Here is a 5,569-nt window from a genome sequence, read left to right as displayed (position 1 = left end):
GGGTGTGGTGGCTCATGCCTGTAATCCCAGCACTTTGGGAGGCCTAGCCAGGCGGATCACTTGAGATGATGAGTTTGAGACCAGCCTGGCCAACATGGTGAAACCCTGTTTCTACTAAAAATACAAAAAGTAGCCAGGTGTGGTGGTGTGTGCCTGTGGTCCCAGCTACTTGGGAGGCTGAGGCAGGAGAATCGCTTGAATCCAGAAGGTGGAGGTTACAGTGAGCCAAGTTCATGCCACTGCACTCCAGCCTGGGCAATGGAGCGAGACTACGTCCCCCCCCCAAAAAAGGAAAGCTGATGTTTGTTGAGCACCTACTACACACTGAGTCTTATGCTGTGCACTTTGTGTGTGTTATCGCTTTAAATGTTCACAAAAATAATGATGAGATGAGGCACAGAGGGGAAGTCTGTTGTGCAGTCACATCACTGGGTGGTAGAGCTGGGCCCTGGGCTGGGCCCTCCGGCTCCAGGGTATGAACGTGTGTGGCACCCATGTGTGGTGTGTGGGAGTGTTTCCTTCATCCCCTCCCCTACGCCCACCATTGCCTCACTCCAAGGCTGAGCTAGGGCAACAGCCTGTTAGCAGATCTCCCTGAATTTATTCTAGTTCCTTCCTGTTCAAATTCATCCAGAACCCTGGGAGACTGAGCTGTATTTCCACACACACGCGCACACACACACACATGCACGCACACATGCACACACCACCCCTTGCACCCTGCTCAAGAGCTTGAGCCTGTGAACCTCATCCATTCTGTGGTCCCACCTCCCAGGATCCTGCAAGGATTTGAGGAAGGCATGAAATGAAACAGCTCCATGTTTTGCAAAAGGTGACTATGAATACCAATCCTGAAAGAGGGTTCCCACCCTTGCCAAAAAATAACATTTCTGGGGCCAAATCCCAATGTCACATCTTGGAGAGTCCCCACTGCATTTAGCATGGTAAAGGCTCTGAGAAGTCCTGCTGTAAAGCACAGGCAGCCTGGTGTTCCCCACACTGATTGGCCCTGGAGCCCTGTTTCCACCCTGCATGGGCAGCTCTCCACATCAGGAGAGCCCCAGAAGCTTCACTTTGTTGAGAGTAAGGAAATAAAAGACCAAAGCCTTCCTTCTAACACAGCAGGGAAAGTCTTCTAGGTCAGTTGGGAGGAGCATGATTATTCTGTAATAGCTAGGATTGAAGTCTGCAGCTGATTTGCTTCTAAATAGTAAGGAGAGTGTGTGTAAGATTGTCCTCTGATATCACCTTTACTCATAATTTAATTTAAAAATATGGAGTGGTGCAAAATCCTTTTTTTTTTTTTTTTGAGATGGAGTCTTGCTCTGTTGCCCAGTCTGGAGTGCAGTGGCACAATCTCAGCTCACTGCAACCTCCGCCTCCCGGGTTCAAGCAACACTCCTGCCTCAGCCTCCCAAGTAGCTGGGACTACAGGCACACCACCACACCTAGCTAATTTTTGTATTTTTAGTACAGACAGGATTTCACCATGTTGGCCAGGCTGGCCTTGAACTCCTGACCTCAAGTGATCCGCCCGCCTCAGCCTCCCAAAGTGCTGGATTATAGGTATGAGCCACTGTGTCATCTCAAAATCCTTTTTTTTTTTTTTTTGAGATGGAGTCTCGCTCTGTTGCCCAGACTGGTGTGCAGTAGCACCATCTTGGTTCACTGCACACCTCCCATGGTCAAGCGATTGTCCTGCCTCAGACTCCCCAGTAGCTGGGATTACAGGCACAAGCCACCATGTCCAGCTGATTTTTGTATTTTTAGTAGAGCTAGGGTTTCACCATGTTGGCCAGGCTGGTCTTGAACCCCTGACCTCAAGTGATCTGTCCTCCTCAGCCTCCCAAAGTGTTAGGATTACAGGCGTGAGCCACCACACCTGGCGTGAAGGGACCTTTTCTGTGTGGTTGTTTTCTGGGGCCCCAACATGGGTCAGAGTGGCTAAGGGGTAAGTCCAGAGAGCAGGACTTTTGGAATACAGCAGACTGGGCGGTCGCTTTGCCATTTCTTATCTGATTGGCCTGAGCCCATCATGGAAATTCTCTGAACCTGGCTTTCCTGGCCTGTGGAATGGAATAAATAGAACTTCCTTCCTAGGATTGTCCTCAGAATTATGTGAGATCACATAATTATTATGAATACCTGGGGTATGCCAACTATCCAATAATCGATACCTTGATTTCTCTCCTGTGCCCAGCCTGGATTCTCTGATACAAAGATCCCTGGATTCCTGGAATAAATTGAACATGGCCTATCTTCCTAGGAAATTACCTTACTCTACGGTAATAAATTTACTATTATCATTGCCAACAGAGAGATCTATTAGAATAGAATGTGAAACATGAATGCACTTTTCAGATCAAATGCAAGATTTCTGACTGTGTTTCCTCGTTTTCCTGGGTACAGATGAACTCTACTTTGAAGTAAGAAGTTCCTGAATCACAAATTCAGAGGAAGCATGAGAACAAGGTATTCCAGGTTGGACACAGTGGCTCATACTTGTAATCCCAGAACTTTAGGAGGCCAAGGTGGGCAGATCACTTGAGGTCAGGAGTTCGAGATCAGCCTGGCCAACATGACAAAACCCCATCTCTACTAAAAATACAAAAATTAGCTGGGCGTGGTGGCGCTTGCCTGCAATCCCAGCTATTTGGGAGACTGAGATTGAGGAATTGCTTGAACCTGGGAGGCAGAGGTTGCAGTGAGCTGAGATCGTGCCACCACATTCCAGCCTGGGTGACAGAATGAGACTCTGTCTCAAAAGGAAAAAAGAAAAAGAGCAAGGTATTCCAAAGTTTCTACCGGGATAAGACTTCAAGGAAACCTCTATTTCAAAAGATTAAAATGTTTATTTCCCCATGAAGACTAGGTATCTTGTGTAATGTAACACTTGAATTCCTGTCTCAGACCTAAAGGTGATAAAGCATGAGTGAGTTTACGCAACACCTGGGCAGAAGCAAATAACTCTTATGAGCTTCTCAAAGAAAGTTATAGATTGGAGATACTTTCATCTGTAAGTCACATGAATTAGGATTGGCTGGGTCTTTCCACTTAAAACTTGGAGATGTCATAAAAAGAAATCTTGTAAAGAACTCCATGTCACTGTTAGAAAAAAAAAAAAATGCAGGCCGGGTGCGGTGGCTCAAGTCTGTAACCCCAGCACTTTGGGAGGCCGAGGTGGGTGGATCACGAGGTCAAGAGATCGAGACCATCCTGGACAACATGGTGAAACCCTGTCTCTACTAAAAATCCAAAAAAAAATTAGCTAGGCATGGTGGTGCACGCCTGTAGTCCCAGCTACCCAGGAGGCTGGGGCAGGATAATTGCTTGAACCTGGGGGGCGGAGGTTGCAGTGAGCTGAGATCACCACTGCACTCTAGCCTGGTGCCTGGTGACAGAGCAAGACTCTGTCTCAAAAAAAAAAAAAATGCAATTTATAAAATGATATCTTCACCTTTCTGGTTTTTAAACTGTAAGTTCTAGGTCCTGAGAATTCCCCAGTCCTGGGCAAATTGGGATGGCTGGTCACCCAACCTATATGGAGGCCCACTGAGGTTAAAAAATAAAAGTTATCACAATGGGAGATAGCTGTGTACAGTGTGAGCGCACAGAATAAACGGTCTAGGGGGTTTTATACCAAACTGTGCACAGTGGCTCCCTGGAGGAGGAGGGTCAGCCAGGAACAACAGAGCAAGGAGACTTTGGCTCAGTGCTGCATGACTTTTTAACCTGCATATTATTTTGCAATGCATTTTTTAAACATTTAAAGAAAGTCATGTCTTCCTAGGAATACAGGACGACTACAAACACTTTACTTTTAGTCTGCCTTTTTTTTTTTTTTTTTTTTTTTTTTTTTGAGATGGAGTCTTGCTCTGTCACCCAGGCTGGAGAGCAGTGGCATGATTTCGGCTCACTGCAACCTCTGCCTCCGGGGTTCAAACGATTCTCCTGCCTCAGCCTCCCGCGTAGCTGGAATTAAGGCACCTGCCACCATGCCCGGCTAATTTTTGTATTTTTAGTAGAGATGGGGTTTCACCATGTTGGCAAGGCTGGTCTCAAACTCCTGACCTCAAGTGATCCACCCGCCTCGGCCTCTGGAAGTGCTGGGTGGCATAAGCCATCACACCTGGCCTTAGTCTGCTTAAAAAAAAAAAAAAAAAAAAAAGAACAAAAGAACAACCATTTGAGGAAACAGAATACTGTTCCTTAAGACAGTAGGTTTGGAGGCAAAAAAAAAAAAACCCACAGAAATGTTTATATAAAAGATTGTGGAACTGATATGGGAGCATGTCCAAGGACCCACACCATTTATAGAAGCAAAGAAAGGCCTTCTCTTTCATCTGCATTACATTTTGAGGTCTTCTGATCAGCTTCCTTCAAAGATGACAGGAATCGTTTTTCCCCTGGGGACCCCAAGTGCAGGCCTTCATACAGGGCTTGCTTTCACCATACTTTGGGTTCAAATTCACCTGGATGCTGGCTGAATGGGCTGGGTCCCCGGGGAGGGGTGAGCTGACTTACCACTTTATTCCTGCAGCTTTTGTCTTGCCATGTCCTCCCAACTGTGCATTCAGAGTTACATTTTCCAGGTTCCTTGTTTGCCGAGGGCCTGAATCTAAGCCTGCTGGCTGTTTACTGTGGGGACTGCAAATGTCACTTTTAGATTAACCGGCCCCTGCTGTTTAAAAATATCCTGGAGCACTTAACCTTCAGAGCCCTGAATAGCAGCAACAATCCAGGGCAAAGAAGAGAAAGATCCTGTGCCAAACCACCTGCGCAGCGGCCCTGGCTCCTCCCGGGAGAGTTCTGCTGTCTGCCTGTCCATCCCATAACTCGCTTTATTTCTAAATTCTTAGACATTGAAGCCACGAGGCATCTAAAGTCCACGTTGTTGTCAGCAGTAGGCACAAAGTCATTCGGACCCTCCTGTGACAGGCTGAAAATTAACTGCCCACAGGTGTTGGTCATTTGAGAAACAAGCCCACAGTGAACACCGTGAATGGGAAGGTGACTGCTATCAGGTCACCTGGCTTCTCTCCCCTGAAAAGATTTGGCGAAACCCTCTCGAATCACGCCACTGAATGGAATGTTTTCAACTTCTTGTGACTTGGGGATCAAAGGAGAAAACAGGGCTCTGTTCCCACGTTCTCATTCGGGTTCGGCTGGCTCTTGCTCGGGTTGGGCAGAGACGAGGAAATTCAGCACACACTGCAGTTACACAGTGTTCTGCAATGTGGGGAGGGCTGGCATGTGGGACAAAGGTTGCCTCCAAGTCCCAGCTGGAGCAGCCCAGCTGCCTGGGCAGGAAAGCGGAGCCCACACAGAAGTGCACTGCTCAGGCAAAAGGGAAGGGCCACAACAGCCTAGCGGCCCCACTTCCTGCCAACAAGGATGGCCTTACTTTTTTTTTAGATGGAGTCTTGCTCTGTTACCCAGCTGGAATGCGATGGCATGATCTTGGCTCACTTCAACCTCTGCCTCCCGGGTTCAAGTGATTCTCTTGCCGCAGCCTCCCAAGTAGCTGGAATTACAGGCCCACCTAATTTTTGTATTTTTTGTAGAGATG

General features: G+C 47.4%; 1 protein-coding gene across 1 annotated transcript in view; it reads right to left on the bottom strand.

Moving 5' to 3' along the window:
* The window catches only part of ACACB (acetyl-CoA carboxylase beta), a 156,470-nt gene extending 151,456 nt beyond the window's left edge, over nucleotides 1–5,014 (bottom strand). The window contains exon 1 of the mRNA XM_032300824.1: nucleotides 4,525–5,014. The gene's annotated coding sequence lies outside the window, so the exon portion shown is untranslated. The remainder of the gene's footprint in view (nucleotides 1–4,524) is intronic.
* Between the last annotated feature and the right edge of the window lie 555 nt (nucleotides 5,015–5,569).

This window comes from Sapajus apella, unplaced genomic scaffold, assembly GCF_009761245.1.
Source record: "Sapajus apella isolate SASKATOON/1434 unplaced genomic scaffold, GSC_monkey_1.0 scaffold2, whole genome shotgun sequence".
NCBI lineage: Eukaryota > Metazoa > Chordata > Mammalia > Primates > Cebidae > Sapajus > Sapajus apella.
This window is presented reverse-complemented; position numbering and strand designations above follow the sequence as displayed.